This window comes from Gekko japonicus, unplaced genomic scaffold (assembly GCF_001447785.1).
Source record: "Gekko japonicus isolate JY-2015 unplaced genomic scaffold, Gekko_japonicus_V1.1 scaffold1699, whole genome shotgun sequence".
In the NCBI taxonomy this organism is placed as follows: Eukaryota; Metazoa; Chordata; class Lepidosauria; order Squamata; family Gekkonidae; genus Gekko; species Gekko japonicus.
The window spans coordinates 104,750-123,373 of NW_015172607.1; the positions used below are offsets into that span (position 1 = coordinate 104,750).

Genomic DNA, 18,624 nt, shown 5'->3' on the forward strand with positions numbered 1-18,624 from the left:
CTGGTCACTAAAGAGGTGAAGCTTTTCCAGTCCAAGATACAGGGAAGGAAGAATGACACCAGCAGCCATCAGTCATTCATATCCGGGAGCAACTGTATGATAGCACTTTGAGTCAGCTTAGGGGAGTGATCAATCTTTGCTGAGTTTTCCCTCGGCCCAGCGTGAACACTGAGTGAGTCCCGGAGCATCATCAGGGAAATCTTCCAAGCCAATTCCAATGACCTTGATATACGGGACACCATCTGGTGTAGTTGACTAAGAATATTCTAACAGCTAAAATGAAAAGCACCAGGAGAAGAATTAGCAGCTATTCTTGAATTGGGTCAGTGGGGGTGACAAGCTCAAATGGTCTTCTAACCAGTGAAGCATCATGTTGTTTATAGTCAGTCCTGGAAGCAAAAGCCCAGAGGCTCACCAGCATCCTGGTCATTTCTGGTTCATTTTCAGATTTCAAAACATAGAGCTGCAGGTGCAGATGACCCTGGAGGGACCCCCTTTTTAGCGATTCAGGAGCCAACAAAGATCAGGTTGGGGGGAAGGAGGAGGAGAAGGATGCCAGTGCCTGTTCCCCTGGAAGACATGACTACACGAAACACTTTACAAACCATCTGGTCAAAAAGGTTCCTTGCCTGTCAGGGAACCTTCCTTTCTGGGCAGACTGAGCCCTGGGTGGAGCGCAGCAAGGATTTGGACAGCTGAGAAATTCTGCTGAGCAACTGCCCGGCGGCCACACTGCTCGGAAATAACCCCTGGTTCCTCACCACACAGCCCTTGCCTGCCCAGACTATGAGGTCTAGCTCCAAATATATCTTTAACCAGAAATGGTTATATATCAGAGAAGCGGATTCGACATCCGTGGCTAGCACTGCCAGTTCGAGCTTTCTCATTTTTTTCCCTAAAGGAAGGTGACTCAGTGTTCAATGCACAGCGCCAGTCTTGCAAGCAGGAGTGGCCCTCTGGCAGGGGCTCTGCCTTCTGGAAAGAGGAAGTGTTCCACTGGAGAACTTCTCCATCGGAAACGTCCTGTACTCACAACTGGGGCTTCAAGCATGGGACGCACGCCCAAGAGGAAAGCGGGATGACCAGGCAGAGGGTGAACACCCGCCCTGGAAAACAAGAGGTGGATTTCGAATTTCCTCCATACAGCTTCCTTGTTGCTTTAGACGGCCATGCCAGGACTGGCACCACCCACCACCCAAGGACCATGAGAGCTAGCCGTGTACAAGGACTGTGGGTGCACTGAAGCAGCACATCCAAGAAATTCTCTTGTTTAGGTTTATCTGTGCAATCGGCAAGACCTCTGTGCAAATTTCCATACAACAGCTCATCTGCCACATTTCCCCTGGATGCTCAATTAAATATAGTGAAGCCATCTCATGCTATGCCAGTTTAACTCACACCTCAAGGGGAAACCACCAAAAGCAAGCCCCCTGCCCGAAGCCATTAAGAACAGGGGCCTTTTCCCTTGACCCTGATAGCTCAAGCAAGCACAGTCCCATCAAGTCTCGGAAGCTAAGCAGGGCCAACCCTGGCAAGGACTTGGAAGGGCGACCTCCGAGGAATACCAGGGCCGGGGCACACAGGCAGGTCACATCAAAGCCACCTCTCCGAAACGTCCAGGCCCAACCATGACTTCCAGGCTCGCATGCACACGCACACACACACACACAACACTCACCCCAAAAAATAAAAAAAAGAGCAGGGGCCTCTTCCTGCATAGGGGTTCCGTGTGGGTTGGGAGCCAGCTGGCCATATCCTTTGGCTGAGCTTCTTTACATCCTTGTTTTTCATTTGCTATATTTCCAAGTTTTCCTTGTTGCTTCACTGTGCTTTTTCAAACCATCTTTGATCAGATGTGAGAAAGCGTGGAAGAAACACCAAAAAAACCACAGCAGGACAACAACCGGAAAACAAGGACTGCGGGAAGATCGGTGTGTGTGTGTGTGTGTGTGTGGCTATATTTCCAAGTTTTCCTTGTTGCTTCACTGTGCTTTTTCAAACCATCTTTGATCAGATGTGAGAAAGCGTGGAAGAAACACCAAAAAAACCACAGCAGGACAACAACCGGAAAACAAGGACTGCGGGAAGATCGGTGTGTGTGTGTGTGTGTGTGTGGAAATGCTGCAGGTTGGCCCCCAAACTGCAGGGAAACCTGCATGTGAAAAGAGCCGCTTGCCAGCATGCGCTACAGGGAGGGGCTCACTTCCAGCCAGTTCACGGGAGCCACAGACAAAGGCTTTTCTGTAGCCACCTTCACCCTCTAGAGCAGACTCCCGGTGAAAGCAGGCAAGCATAAACCCTTTATGTAACTGCGGAGGGGGGGTCAAATCGCGTTGGCCTCCCCCCCCCCCCACGAGAGGAAGGAATTTTGGTCACTACTCTGTTGCTGGCGCCCGCCCGCCCCCCCATGCTTTTCTTGTGCTGCATATTTCATTTGGTACTTTGGGGCTTAACTGGGACAAGCCTTCCTGAACACTGCTGCAAAGTTCTCTACAGCTGGAAAGGCAAGATACATATTTTGAAAATAAAACCACTCCAGAACAGGGCCCATTCATTCAGCACCATTTTGAGGGTTACAGTTTAACTGTTCCAAAGCTTTCCCCAACCCTGCAAGCCTCAGGGCTGAACCACACAGGTCTGAAGAGCTCTGGGAAGCGGCATACAAGCAGCAACCCAAAAGGAACTGGCCTGCATGGAAAAGCTTCCAATATTTTGTCAAGGGAGAGTCAGTCCACACACCCTGGGCCACTGAAACATGAGCAGCTGGCCCCAAGTCCCACTGCCAAAACTGCAACACCTGCAACTTCAATTCTCGGACGTTTTAGCTAGACATCCAAAATCTTCAGGTCATTACCCTTTTTTTCAGGCAAACAGTCACAAGAGAAATGATAGAAAGATGCCGTATTCCTGGTGCGATCCCATTACGTCTGACGGGCATTTGCGCTGCCCTTCATCTGAACTAGTATGAACAGGACGGGCCACCATAGCACAACCATCCCCCTCCCTGGGCACGTGGTTGGGTGGGCAATACTCTGCTGTTCTCACCCGTCTTTCCTCCTCTTGGTCCCTCTTCCCACTTGGCTTTTGTTTAGAACAGGGTCGTGACATCTGGCACGCGGGGGTTCTCTGTGGTACTACTGCACCTTGTCCGCTGGAAAGCAGAGTTCTGGCTGTCAGCCTCTGAACTGCTTGCCATTTTAAAAAAGTAAATTGGTGCTATTATGCTGTTGTGAATCAGCACCATTTTTGCCATCAGACAAGATGTTATGACGTAGTGTTATGACGTAACAGCATGCATGCGTCCACCTACATAAGTGAACGCGGGGGGAGTATAAATGGGAAAATCATAGAATCAGAGTTGGAAGGGACCTCCACAGTCATCTAGTCCAACCTCCTGCACAAGGTAGGAAATTCACAAATACCTCCCCCCCACACACACCCCAGTGACCGCTGCTCCATGCCCAGAAGATGACAAAAAACCTCCAGATGGCAAAAAACCAGCCTGGAAAAAAGTTGCTTCCTGACCCCAAAGTGGCAATCGGCATTTCTGTGGGCATGTAAGAAAGGGCCACGAGAACTAAGCACTGGGGCAGCCCTTCCTGCCCTCCCTCTCATGATCTGCCTAAGTTCACAAGATGGCCATCTAGCCTCTGTTTGAAAACCCCTGAAGAAGGAGAGCCCACCCCCTCCCGAGGACCTTTTCTCATAGGACGGTCTCCAGACCCCTCGCCATCTTTGTTGCCCTCCTCTGGACACGTTCCAGCTTGCCTATATCCTTCTTAAGTTGTGGTGCCCCAAACTGAGCACAATACTCCAGGTGAGGTCTGGCCCAGGAAGTCAGAGGATTTCACAACATCCACTGTGTGCAGCTCCTCCTCATGCAGCGAGTGTCAAACAGCAGCGACATAACTGCTGAGAATGGCCCCCATGGGACCCTGCCCCACACCCCATCCTCTACAACAGAATCTGTCCACATCTCTCTGGGACTCCACTCCAGCACTGGGGGGGGGGGGAACACACACACCACCTCTGCTTAGATCAATCACCACCAGTTAACTCCAGAAGTCTGACCAGTGTTCTTGGAAAGCGGCCTAAGCTACTGGCCACATTTTATGGCGGTGAATTATGTGTGGCGAGGAACTATTTTTAGCTTCTCAGCATCAGGCTGCATCAGCTTGTCAGCATCAGGCAAAAGACAAATGACTGAATTTCTATCAACTTCTGCACGCCCATTTTCCAACTCGATGTCATTGAAACAAAACAAGGAGAAAAATGGTTTGCAAGGTTAAAAAAATTCAGCTATGCACTTAAAATAGTCATTTCACCATCACCACTCTAACACATGACCAGGGACTTCTGTGCATGTGTCCAGCTCAGGTTAATGAGCCCAGGACAGATCCAGAGAAAGGGATAAGCGGTGGCAGGTCAGGGGGAGAGGCCATGGCCTGCACCAGCTTCTGGGGGGCTGAGGACACAGGCGGTAGAGGAAGGAGACCCGGCTCGCATGCATGGGTATCCCCACAGGTAGCCCAAGATACTGGCATCCTCCTTGCACTGAACACACACAGAACCTCCACCACCAATGCAGCTGTGCCACAGATGGTAGACAGCAGCCTAGCATCATTTAAAGCCAGGACAATTCGAGTCCTTGATCAAATGGAGCAGTGCAGCTACTGGGAAAATCCAGCTTATCTCACAACATTCTTCCACAGTGTTTATTAGAACACAAACTGGCAACCAGTAAGATCTGGAGTCACTGTCATTTGCTAGCCTGAAAGAGAACTAGAGGCCAGTTTCCAGTGGCTGTTACACACTCCCCCCCCCCCCCCCCCCCCCAAAACAACAGCACTGGTCTTCCAGTCTGCAGTCTTTCCGCTTCCCCCCTGCAGGGGCACAGCACAGGCCTTTCCCCTTGGAGCCAGGCTGTTGCCAGTGCCAGGGCACATTCTAGAGAGAAGCCAGAATAAGGGTAGGGAGGACAGGCTGGCAATGGCCGAGAGAGCCCCTCTGCCCCGATGGGCCCATCCGAACAGCATCAGGCCACTGAGCGGTGGAGCAGGCCGCTTACCACGAACCTTCCTCCGAAGGACTGCTTCTCATATTGACTGAGAGGTCGACAGGCAGCAGGAACAGCCAACTGGCAAATTCTGTACCATATCCAGACTGCACAGCCATTTTGTCTCTCAACTGGCTTTTTGCCAGGGCACAGTTTGCCCAGTTTTACACAGGAAACAGTTTCAAGGGTCATGGATAGTGGTGTAAAGGATTAGGAGGGGGAAACACACCATTTGCCCCTGAGGGTTTTATTTTCCTGCAAGAAAAATTAAGACTTTCAAGAATACTAGAGAGATCACCTACAAAATATTTTCTTTTAGAATGTCTGAACTGCCTTTTAAGAAGCAGTGTGCTGCCTTCATCGAATTGTCAAGATTTCTATCCCAGTGGAGTACCCAGTCAGGTTCAAGGTATGGACCCTGAAGGCCTTGCGTGGTCTCCTCCAGTATGTCCCGCAAAGAGTGTTGCGCTCTGCTGAGAACAACCTACTGGTGATTCCTGGCCCCAAAGATATCCCGGCTGTCCTTGACCACGGCCAGGGCAGGGGGCCCTAAAGGTACAGCAGTGGGCAAAAACCGGTTTGGTGCTTGGCACCCATTGGGCCACCACAGGCTCACACTGAGCCGTGCGCAACCCCATGGGTGCAAAGGAGGTCTTGGAGAGGATGAGCTTCACAGGGTACACAAAGATGGCAGTTCCTCTTGGGGACTCCTGCAGTCGACCGCCCTACTCCCTGCGAGAAGGCCTGGCTGCTCCTGCTTCTGTTGGGCGGAGAAACATCAAGTGGCTCCTCTCCTCCACCCTGCCTGTGGAAGCCTGAGAGGTGGGCCAGCCTTCCCTGGGCTCCCTTTTTGCCTCTGACTGAAGGATCGAGGCACGGGCTTGGGAATCACTAAGGGGCTTTGTTTGTGGCAGACTTTACAAATATTGCAGTAATCCCCCAAAGCTTCTCTTCTCCAGGATTAACCTTCCACAGCTGGGTAAGGCTCTAACCATGCAGTTAAGACTTTCCTTGGGAGCAGGAAAAGATGCCATGCGCACCAGTGAGCAGCCATCGCCCAGCCAACTGTATACAGCGACCAGGATGTGGCTGCTATACTACACAGCCAATGGCATCTGGATGTGTGATACAGCCGAGAGCATGTGAGGACAACCAAGGAATGGAACAAGGCAAAGCCCTATAAACAAACAGGTGAAATTTGTTGAAAATATTCATGGAAACCTGTTAAGCAGTAGTTCTGGACTCACTGTAGTCATCAGGCTCTGTTCTAGCACTGGCTCAGCACAGGCCTCATTTCAGCGCTCACACGAGCAAGGAGGGTCATGTATGTATGTATGTATGTATGTATGTGTGTATGTATGTATTTAATCAGATTTCTACCCCGCCCTCCCGCCGAAGCGGCTCAAGGTGGCTTTCAAGCAATATAAAACCAACATTCAGTTAAAACCAACAATTACAAAATATAAAATACAATTCCTTAAAATCCCAGCTAAAGCATCCTGTGGTAAAGTGCTAGTGCGACCCCACCGGCGTGGTCGGTTCTTACTGGAACGCCTGGCGAAACAGTTCCGTTTTAATGGCTCTACGGAAAAGGCGGCTGGTGGGTCTTCTGTTGCCACGCAGGCCCACTGTCTCACTGGGAACATTTCTTGCTAGTCTTCTACCAGCACACCCTCCCTGCCTGCTGCGGCCATGTGGTAGAACCTAAGTCAGGGCAATGACAGAGTTCTGCATTTGAGTTCCTTCACTTCTGCCTTGCATTTCTCCCCAGCGAAGATCCAAAGTGGGTTACATCACTTTCTCCTCCATTTTTTCCTCGTAACAACCCTGTGAGGTAGGTTGGGCTGAGAGTCTATGACTGGCCCATGGCCCTCCCAGCAAGCTTCCATGGCAGAGGGGGGATTCGAACTTGGGTCTCCCAGATTCTAATCTGGCACTTCAACTACTATATCACGCGGTATCTGTCAGACTCAGGTTTGTTCTACAGACCCAGCCCCTGAGACACCCAGAATGCTGCTGCAGCAGCCTGTCTCCCTGGTCCCACCGGGCCACGAACCGAGAGGGCAGGGAACAGAATAAACAGTCTGCAACAGTGTTCCCTCTAAGCTGAGTTAGTGTGAGCTAGCTCACACTAACTCAGCTTAGAGGGAACATTGGTCTGCAAGCTGAGCGATGGCCGTGGAATGCCACAGCTTCCAGGCTAGAGGACAAAACAATGTCTTGCAGTGAGAATGGCCGCTTGTTGCGTTGGAGGCCGCTCTCCCCCCACCTCCGAGGGTCACATGGTCTCCCCCCCCCAGCTGAGCGCGGGGGGGGGATGGCATCACTTCCCTCAGATTATGTGCTCTGCTGCCTCCTCCAGGGCCCTGCAGTGTCTGATCCGGGGGTCTCCAGCCTTTGGGATTCGTACACGGAGTGGGGAGCACAAACCCAAAATGGCTGCCAAGCAGAAAACACAGGAAGCAGAGCCACACAGAGAAAAGGCCCAAGTGCAGGGCGGATTTAAAAAAAAAATACACTGAGAAAAAGGAGAGAGAATAAAGCCGACACTGTAGCTGCAGCTGAAACAACACAGCTTTAATCTGTCAAGCCCATTAGCTCTCCAGTGGCCAATCAGAAGGCCTCCTGAGCAAGAGCCCCACATGGCCCCACCCACTTTCTGAAGACACTTGGTGGGCACCATGGGGCACCACACTGGGGCACCCCCTGGTCTAAGCCATCTACACACACACCCCCATTCATCATCATCACCACCAGCACCATCCTGATGAGCCTTTCCCTGGTCTAATTCCAACAAAACCCTCTTTCTGGCAGCCTCACAACCACCCTGTGGGCAACCACTTGTCCTCTCACAGATATGCCGCTGCCCTCTCCTAAGGCCGCCCTGCTGACTTCACAGCGGAGCACTGATCTGAGCTCACATATCCACAGCAACACTCAAGCCACCACTGACAGCTACAAGGCCGCCTCCCTTCCGGTGTTGAGGGACTGACGACCAAACCCTTCACACCACTCTGCACACTCCTGCACCCTGGAAGCCACGGCTGTGGGAGGGAAGGTATCTCCAGGACCCAGGCCTGTCAGCAGCTTTCCTCAGCAGGGCCAAGGAATGTGCACACCATGTGCCACCACAAAGGAGAGTGCAGAACACGTCCAGCACAGTGCAGTGGTTATGCCAGACTGCCACAGAAGAAGAGACTGGATCTATACCCGCCCTTCACTACCCAAAGGAGTCTCAGAACGGCTGACAAACTCCTTTCCCTTCCCCTCCCCACAACAGACACCCTGAGAGGTAGGTGGGACTGAGAGAACTCTCTTGAGAACTGCCCTCGAGAGAACAGCTCTGAGAACTTGTAACTGACCCAAGGTCACACCAGCAGCTGCATGTGGAGGAATGGGGAATCAAACCCGATTCTCCCAGATTAGAGTCCACGCTCCCAACCACTCCACCAAACAGGGAGACCAGGGTCCATCTCCTGACTCCACGATGAAGGTCTCGGGCTGCCTTTGAGCCAGTCACACACTCAGCCTCACCTACCTGATGGGGTTCTTCCAAGAATGAAACAGAGAGGTGGGTAACCATGCCTGTTGCCCCAAGTCCCTTGCAAGAAGGGCGGGATAAAAATGTGGCTGTGAATGAACAGAACAAGAGTAAGCAATAATGGAACGACGACACCAGCCGCCGCGGCCGGGACCCTTTTGGGAAATTTCTGTGCTGCCAGCTTGGCTTTCAAACTCTTCCAGCTATCACCAAATCAAGGAGTTTCACCAGGACAGCAAGAAAGACAGACTCTGTCCTTCAAAATCTGCACGCACGCACGCCGCGCGTGGTCCCCAGCAGTTTTGGCAGGGTGGTGGGAAGAGAGAAAGTAGTTCAGGAAACAAAATCCTCCCCTTTGCATTCTTGAGAGGGATTTTACCAAGACGGCATCTGTCTAAACTCTGAACGCAGGACGCTGGCCCCCCACAGCCACTGCCTGGGAGGGTGGGATCGGCCTCTGGCCCAGCCAGGGCTGGCAGCCACCATGTCCAGATGCCCCCGACAGCCAAACTGACCCTCTCCTGCTTCTTCCCAGGGCAGGGGCCAAACTAGAGGTTACAGGCCAGGCTGATAGTTCACCTCCTCATCAGAGTTCCCTCTAAGCCGAGTTAGTGTGAGCTAACTCACAGTTTTTTAGCCTCCGGCTCACACATTTTTGTCGTAGCTCAGGATGGAGGGCTCCAGAGCAAACTAATTTATGCAGTAGCCAAATAGCTGTCTCACAACTTTAATGCCAGAAGCTCACAGAGTAGAATTTTTGCTCACAAGACTCCACAGCCTAAAGGGAACAGTGCCCCTAATGTGTCATTTGTGGCTTGAAGCACCCCGAGAGTGGCCTCTTCCCAAGGTGCCTGGGATGAGGGGGGGGGGGCTATTTCCCCAAATCTGCACAGCCTCTAAAGTGCTGTTAGCCAGGCCGCCGGGGGAAGAGGAGTAAAGATGGCGGAAATTAAGATGCAAAACTGTCTGCAGGAAACCTCCTTCCCTTAGCATCTCTGCTCTGCAGGGGCAGCATCGCGTTCCAAATCTGAACTAAAAAAAGACTCTCCCCTCCAAAGGGAATAAGTGAGACACTCACTCAAGGACTAATCCACTCTCCCTAGAGGTGTGATGTATTCAATAGCTGCCATTGTAATACATGACTGTGTGTGAAACACCTAATTGAAGTGCCATGTCAAGCTTCGTCCTGGGCTAGGATCCTAATCCCTCCAATCCTATTGGTAGCCCAGGAAGAACCAACCAATCACGTGCCATCAAGCTCCCTGAGTGGGAACGTCAGTGATTGGACTTTATGTATACAACCTTATTGGTTGATACTTGTATAGTAGGCGTGGCTACAGTAGCCGGGAGAGTTTAAAAGCAGAACAGCTTCAATGCAAAAGCTGTTCTGGCTATTCATGTTGATCCGTGTTGGAGTTGTGTTACGAGTTGTTGAATAAAGTTGACTCTTTGCTGAATCACTCTCCAACTATCTTGTTAAGTGAGCGACTTAACAAGAGGTATCAGAGGAGGGAGGAAGGGTTGGGGGAGAGAGAGACTGAGAGAGAGACTGAGACTGACTAGCATCCAACACAGACTCCATGGCAATGCTGGAAAGCAGCCACAGAAATCTCTGCGCCTGCTCTCGGCCACATACTCCTTTTACAGAATCGTTAATGCTGCCTTTATAAGAAAGCTTTGACAGCAATTTCGAGAGGGGTTGTAGTGGACGCAGCTCAATGAAAACGTCGACCCAGTGCACCACCCCAACAAAAGAGGCAAACTCTCTGCTGGGGATGATTAGCAAAGGGACTGAAAACAAAATGGCCCGTGTTATAATGCCCCTGTACAGACCCATGGGGTGACCTCGTTTGGAGCACTCCGTGTAGGTCTGGTCACTGTGGCTCAAAAAGGACCCCAGAGAGCTGGCACAAGGACAGAGCAGGGCAACCTATGAGGAGGAGGAGAGTCCGGGACTTTTCAGGTTAGAAAAGAGACAACTAAGGCAGGTCATGACAGAAGTTTATATTCGTCTTTGCGGCTTCTGTGCAGTCTGGGACTGTGGATGCACTATAAAATTACGCACAGGGGAGAAAGGGTAGACAGAGAATTTTTCCTCCCCCTCCCAAAATACTAGCACTTAGAGGGGTACATTCAGGACTGACAAAAAGAAATACTTCTTTATGCAGCAAGTTATTAAAATGTGGAACTCACTGCCAGAGGATGTAGCGACGGCCACAGGCATAGACGTTTTTAAAACAGGCGTAGACGTTTTAGACAGGTTTGTGGAGGAGAGATCTACCACTGGCTACTAGCCATGGGGATTAAAGCAGGCCTCTGAATAGCAGTGGCAGGAGTCAGCGTTAAAGGCACTGGCTGGCCCCCCAGGGCAACTGCTTAGCCGCTGTGTGAAATTGGATGCTTAACTAGATGGACCACTGGACTGGTCCAGCTGAACTCTTCTGATGTTTTTATGAGAGAACGAGAAACCAAATCTAGCAGGTTGTCATCAAATGTTGCCTAGCAGGATGGCAACATTTGACAATTGTGCCTGGAGTTAGAAATAAGATGTGTGCCCTCTTAGCCTCCCCCCCCCTCCCCGTACACTTAGACCAGGTGCACACATTGTGCTTGGTATGTTTTCCGTTCTAGTACAACAAGCTGGGGAACCCTGAACACTTGAAGCATAGCACTAAAGAGGCAGGCAAATGCTATCAACCTCCACTTCTGGTGCCACTTGTGACACCCATATTTTGGCTGTTTCCTACAACCAACTCCTTATCAGATGCCTCTCTTACGAGATTTCTTCGAAGAACACAATAGTGAGAAATTACATTTCTCCCATCACTACAGGGCCTCACCTGCAACAAGGAAGTGAACATCAGAAGAGCCCTGCTGAATCAGACCCATGGTCCATCTAGACCAGCATCCTGTCTCACACAGGGGCCACCCAGTTCCTCTGAAGGTCCCGCAACACAGAAGTCGAGGTCTTCCCCCGATGTTGCCTCCTGGCACTAGGATCCAAAGGTCTGACCGCCTCTGAACGTGGAGGTTCCCCTCAGCCAGCACAGCGAGCAGCCAAGGAAAAAACCTCTCCTCCATGGATCTGTCTAGTCCCCTTGTAAAGCCAGAAGTGCTCTCCTCAGGTATGGACAATGTGAGAACAGGAACAGGCCCGTTTGCACAGCCACAGTACAGCTCTTTCCTGCTGCCTTCACAGAGCCTGCAAAATCACAGACCAGCCATTTGCACAGCCACACACCAGTTCTTCACACTATGTTGAATATTAGAATAAAGTTTGAGTCCACTGAAGACCAACACAGTTTAATTCTGGGTGTAAGCTCTCATGTGCATGCAAATTACAAACTACCTTACATGAACAAAGTTCGCCCCGGAGCAAAATAAAGCATGGTAGCCCGATCACACGGTCCCCATGCTTTGGCTGTTAGCTGGCGATCACACAGCGATGCTGCAACGTGGCAAAGAAGCGGCACGATCACACAAGCGTTTCGCATTTGTGCACATGCGCAGTTCTGTGGAGCAGCACTGCTTTCAGTTTTGTGTTTGTGCGCATGTGCTTACAGAAAACTTCCGGTTTGTGACGGGACGTGGACGGGAGCTGGATGCCACAGGATACTAGCGCTCCCGCGATCAGACGACCGCCTGTGCCGTGCGTTTTCCGGATACTAGTGCACTTTCCTTGGTACTTTTTAACTCCGCATCTTCGGCAGGATACCTCGGGTTGGCCACAGGTGCGCTACGCTTCCCAGATGCTGCAGTGTGATCGTGCCCTGAAAATCCGCCCGACATTTGTGCCTTTCGTGCGGCAAATTCTTCGTGTGACTGGGGCGAACAAAGTTTAATTCTGGATATAACCTTTTGTGTGCACATGCACACCAAAGCTTATACCCCGAATTAAACTTTGTTGGCCTTAAAGGTGCCTGACTGGACTTCCAACTTTGTTCTGTTGCTTCAGACCAACATGGCTGCCCCACCTGAATCTACGTTGAACACTGGTACACAGCCAGCTTCCCAACTTTTCCAAATTAGAGAGAGGCTGTTGGCCGGGGGGGGGGGGCGACATGCATTCTCGACACAAACAGCTGAAAGCCTCTCAGCAATGCGTAACGCATCTGCGCTCACTGCACACGAAGGGGCAAAATGGAGGCGACCTCAGGAGATCCATTCACATCCTGCTTTTTAAATACTTAATAGCAGATGCTTGCTGGGGGGGGGGCGGGTTATGCAGCACAATCGGGGGAAATCAATGCTCTGCCAGTGCTATTATCTCAATTCCCCAACTCTTACAGGTAACTTTATGGCACCTGTGGTCCTCACCCTGCCTCGCGCCATAACTAAGCTAAGGAGGGTGGCATAACTGGCCTGCAAAAGCACTCACCCCCAAGATGGCATGATTAAGCTCAGAGCCCAGCCTGGTGGGGAAACGAGCAGGATAAAAATCGAACAAATAAATAAAACTGGAGGAGGAGCCACAAAAGGGCAGGTTTAACCCTGACTGAATCGCATCTCCCCCACCCCCCCCGCCTGCTCCTCTGAAGGCAGAGGGGACGGCAGCTGTGGGAGAGCCATTCACTACTCTCTCGCCACCACCTGTCTATGGCAATGGCCACATTCTGCCCGTTGGGACAGCTATAGCTATGGAAGCTGCCTACAGCCAGAGGGAGGCTGAAGCTGCTGGGAAGCATTTCCACACGTGAAGAGGCGTGAAGCGGCCTTCTGCTGAATCAGACACACACACACACCCCAGTCCATCGAGATCAATACTGCCTGCTCAGACTGGCAGCAGCTCTCCAGGATCTCAGGCGGAGGAGGTCTCTCCCCTCCCCTCCTGCCTGGTCCTTTTTAAACTGGAGCTGCTGCTGCTGCCAGGGCCTGGACCTGGGCCCTTCTGCATGCCAAGCAGAGGCTCTGCCAAGACGCCACAGCCCCTCCCCCGTCCTTGCCTTGGCACCAGACACGAGATAATTCCCTCCCCACAACAACAGCCGGGAGTCTGTCGAGAAGAGACTTTTACCACTTTCTGCTGCTGACAAGAACCACCAGCCATGCAAACCCTTTTCAGCCATTCAGCTCTCTCCCAGGCATGAGTTGCATCACCTTTGAAAGGAGCCTGAGGGAAGCCAAGACAGCAGCCTGCTTCCAGTCTGTGCCTCTCCCGTGCTGAACAGAGACCCTGCTCTCTCTGCAAAGCCATCCGCAGAATCACTGACTTCATGCTAGGCTGAAGCCAGAGGCAGGGAGACCTTTCCCCTCCCACTACATTGCTGGGACTGCCAACAAGCTGCTTTTGCAGCACTCATCACCGAGAATGGCTGCTCTTTCCACGCCTAGAGAAATGGAACAGGGGCGAGGAGGTCCAGCCAGGCGACAAGATGCCTGCCGGCAGGGGCCAAACCACACTCTGCAGCCACCTCCGGGAAACAGGCAGGTCGCCCAAGTCCACAGGGCACCTGCCTGGTCACTGAGGAAGTGGCTGAGCTGCCCTCCGAGTTACAGTTGTGGGTCTCCTTTTGGCTAACAGGCGTGCCCGGGGCCAACAGACATTTCCAGGTCAGTTAACTGCTACTCCTCCTCGGAACACGGTCCACATACTCCACCCAATGGCACCCACAGGCTGGCACTTTGCACCTCATCGAGCCCTAGGAAATTAGAGGAACGCATTTTACTCCAAAAGCAACTTCTAAATGACAGGTCAAATTCAAAGGGTGTCCTGTGATCAGAGCCAAAGAGTTTCTGCTATCAGCAGAGATATGGAATGTGGCCCTGGTCTCTGTCAAGAGCAGTCAAAAAGCAGGGGAGGCAGCACAGAAGCACAGAAGCCATGAACCAAGTCAAAATCTCTGGTACAAAATGTGTCTCTTAGGAGGGTGTGGAGCAAACGGGAAACACCCCCAACCAAAGACTCTGAGAAGCTGCTGCTTATCGGTGGTGACCATCTGCCGCTCAATGGAACACTGGCCTGACTCCATACTGGACGGGTTCAGCTGCTCACAGACACAGCCCCTCTTGGCACTGCCCAAAGCTCCCCACAAAAGGCAAGCTGGTTAAAGAGGCTAATAGGGTAGCTCAGGGTCAAACAAGATCCCACCATTTTTTAATGAGCTGCAAGGCAAATACCCCCCCCCCTGCCCAGGAAAGCTGAGTACAGGGGGAGGCGAGACCCCCTCTTCCCTGCACAGCACAGTCCTGAGTTGAATCAGGCCCCACAGATGACTAGGGAGAGGCAACAGGGGTCTGGCTTCGTAAGGTGTGACCTCGTGGTTCCGGCCACAGAGGAGGGGAGGCTGAACTGGCGCAGGGCTGGAGAAATGTCAGGGCTTCTCCCCAAGCAGGCCTGGCTGCAGGAGCCCGGGGGTGATGATTCAGCTCCAGATAACAGCAGCTTTATTGTGCTAATTCAGGGAGGGCCCGTTGAATGGGGAGCGCCAAATAAGGCCTTTTTTTTGCACGTTGCACCAAGCCAGGGAAGAGTCCAGGAGCTGACATCACTCAGAGGAAGCATTTAGTCACCAGCTTCTTTTCAAATGCTGGAAAGGGGCCAGTGGGAGTCCCTGAGCGGCCCAGGGAGCTGCAGTTGGGAGCAGGGATGCCTGGCCTGGCCTGGGGGGGGGGGGGGGGGGGGAGGCAGAAGGGAAAACTGCCCACCACAAACGGACTGAAGACTCATTTCAAAACTGCTCACATTCTGGCTGAAGAGCTGCCATTTCCTGCCAGGCATGCAGGGGAAGACGAGATACCACAACGCTGCACAGCTTCATGCAGAGGGCTTCCTTCCTCTCAACGCAGAGCGGCCTCGTTTCCTGAGGGGGAGGGGGGGAGGTAGGCCAGCCCTTCTCTGCTAAGGCCCAACTGGCTTCTTTTGCCATTCCCTGCACCAGCCGGGCGGGGAGTGTTCAACAGGCCACCAAGTTCTCTGAGGAAGGGAGGTCAGCGTGGACAGGAAGGAGATTTTATTCCTGCTGTTCTGGGAACCTTTTTAGAAACTGACAAAAACTTGGGTTTAAGGGCGGTCTCTTTCACTCACAGATGCTCACGCACACTCACACAAGACCAATGGAAGTGTTTCAGCAGGCCGCAAATCACCAAACTCTTGCAATTTCATTTACCAGTCCAAACAGGTTAAAGCACATTCCACAGCCCACCTAGGAGAGCCAGCCCCCCAAGGAAGGTGGAATGTGCCTCTCAGCAAGTCATACCGGTTCACACCATGTGGCCTACTCCAGAGGAGCACAGCTCAGGTGGGCTGGCCTGTTCCCCAGAGATCCCTGCATCTCCCCTGAAAAGCACCTGCCCACTTCGGTCCGATCCTGTGATGAGAACGGGAGGAGGAAGCTGGCAGGCAAAAGGCTCTGGGCTCCGTTTCCCACCGGATGCATTCATCTTCCGCCGCTTGCTGAGTGCCAACTTGCTTGCGCAAGTAAAGGTACTGGACAGCAGGGACTGCTCACAAGTCACTACCCCCCCAAAAAAAATGGGCAGGGCCTCACAGGGCATCAATTGATTATGCATAAAGACACCCCTGATGCGGAGATTCATTAAAATCCCAGCTCGGGCACACCCAGTTCTCTCCCCTTTCTAGCATGGGCATTCCGAGCTGGTTAAAGGAAAGGTTGATAAAAGTGGTCTCCTGGAATCCCCCAAGACACCGGGCACCTGTGACACCCCCCTGAAAGGCCGGCAGGGCTCTCCCCATACAGTAGTCACCGCCACCACAGGAAAGTAGGAATGCAGGCCACTTCTAGAAGCACGTGCCAGGAACCACTCCACAGAACAGCCCGTTTATTAAGGATACAAACTACCTTACGTGAACAACGTTTGAGTCCCCAGGGGCACCTTTAAGACCAACAAAGTTTTATTCTGGCTATAAGCGTTCATGCGCACATACAAGCTTATACCCAGAATAAAATCTTGTTGGTCTCCAGGGTGCCCCGGGGGACTCAGGCTTTGTTCCGCTGCTTCAGACCAACACGGCCGTCCACCTGCACCCACCTTACGTGGCGTCCCTATAAACGCAGATGAAGGCGCCAGGGCGAAGGGGAGCAGAGGGCCCAGTCCCTCAGCCAGGTGGTCAACAAAACCGTTTCCAGCTGTGGCCTGGAGAAGTTCAGTCTGAATCTTTCTGGCTGCTCTGCAAGGCCCTTCCGCCTGAGCGGGAGTGCCTGAGCGGGAGTGTCTGACAAGGGTGGCAGCAAGACACTCTCCTGCCCGTGGCGGAGGAAGCAGCACAGCCGCCTTCCTCTCAAGAGAAGATCCCCCGGAAGGCGCCTCCCGGCCCTGCTTCCCCCATTGGCCAGAGACGGTTTCCTGAGGGGTCAGCCCGAAAACGGCTCTCCAGCATGCAAGGTGAGGCCGCTGGAAAAGGCAGCAGAGCTTCGCTTTTACTCCAGCAGGTTCTCCAGGCCTTGCCACACGGGACTGACTGCAGCCCTGCAGCCCGACAGCTACTGTCCCGTGCACCTTCAGGGGAGCTCAGTTCCAAGTCCATCAGCCGAGAAAATCTACGACAGCACAGGCACAGGGAGCAATCCTAAGCAGGCCTGCTGGGAAGCAAGTCCCATTTCATTCAGCTATGCTGACTTTCAGGCAAGCGTTCTTGGGAATGCAGCCCTGCATGAGTCACCCGAAGCCTCACCGTGAACAGAGAGGCAACATCGGCTTGAGCGCCGCCACCCCCCCACACACTTGGAGAGCAGCAGCTTCCTGTCCTGCACTTACAAGCGCACACGCCCTGCTCTCCCAGCCAGCGAAGGCCCCGCCTCCACCATCCAGCCATGTGGTGGCATCCCTGCACCCTCCTGGCCTGATTGCCCCACTGTGCCTCACTTTCCCAAGGGGCCCCAGGACAGGGCTGCGTTTGCCAGAACACTTCCTCCCCCACAGTTCCCTGGGAACGCCTGGAGGTGCCAACTAGAGAGCTGCTCTAGCCCTGGGGAAGATGCACCAGAGAAAGAGGAACTGGGACAGTTCAAGAGGCCCCGATTCATCAGCACAACTACTCAGAGGGAAGGCTGTAGACCAGTGTAAGCCAGCCAATGTCCACAGGAGGTCACCATCAAAGGCAATGCTTTTCAGAGGAGACATTGAGACCTCAGCTGGTGGAACAGCATACTGTGGGCTTTCAAGAGAACTGGCCCCAAAAGCCATGGGCAGGAGGGCCAAGCAGTTGTGAGGCAATGATCCCCCACACACACACACACCTTTCTTTCCAGGGCCATGTCAGTGTTGCAACTTCATTTAATGTTGTCTGTACAAACAGCCACTGATTTCTGTGAGCTTTTAGTGCAGACCAGAAGGGACTCGCTTTTGCAGCAACAGGCAATTTGCTTTCAAGGAGGCCCTAAAGCAGAGGCCAATTTGTTGGTGCTTCCATCTGGACCGGGAGGGGCAGACCTCAAGTCAAGCGGTGTCAGAGAGGTGGAGATTCCAGAAGGCCTTCCAAAGAACCTTTTGCTGCTGCATCTCCAGGAATCCTCCTGCTCCAGGCGGCTTGCAAGTCAATCACGGCAAACACACCAACCGATGAAGTTAGTTCAAAATGAACTATTAACACACCATTTCAAAAAGACAAATAGCCCCAGCAACTCAGAGTATGAGGCTTTCACGGTTAGAAGAATGAAGGAAGACTCCACGACCGCATACAAACTGCAAGCTCCTGCGCTGAAGAACCCGGGGCCCACATCTCCCAGGCCAGAGAGTGACCTTCCCCCTCACCTCGAGGAAGACACCAATGCCCCGCCTCCTTCTCCCCCCTCCTGCCTCTGCCTCTAGCCAGGCCCTCCTCCCCTCTTGTGCCAAGGCCATTTTCACTCGGGGCCTTGCCATTCAGACTACCCACGTGGGGCCCATGTGTCGGCACACGCAGGCTATCAGCCAACTAGGGCCGTCACCAGAGGCTTTCGAGAAGGGGCCTCACCCAGCTCAGGCTCTGCATCCACCTGGCTCTTCCACGCAGGGGGCAGAGGGGGTCTCGGCCCTGGCAGAGGCTGGAGGATCAACAAGGAGGAGGAAATCAGCACCAGTCAGCAGG

The 18,624-nt window shown here is 52.8% G+C and overlaps 1 protein-coding gene across 1 annotated transcript in view; it reads right to left on the bottom strand.

The window, feature by feature from the left end:
* MSN (moesin) overlaps positions 1-18,624 on the bottom strand; it is a 72,217-nt gene that overhangs the window by 53,048 nt on the left and 545 nt on the right. The window lies entirely within an intron of this gene.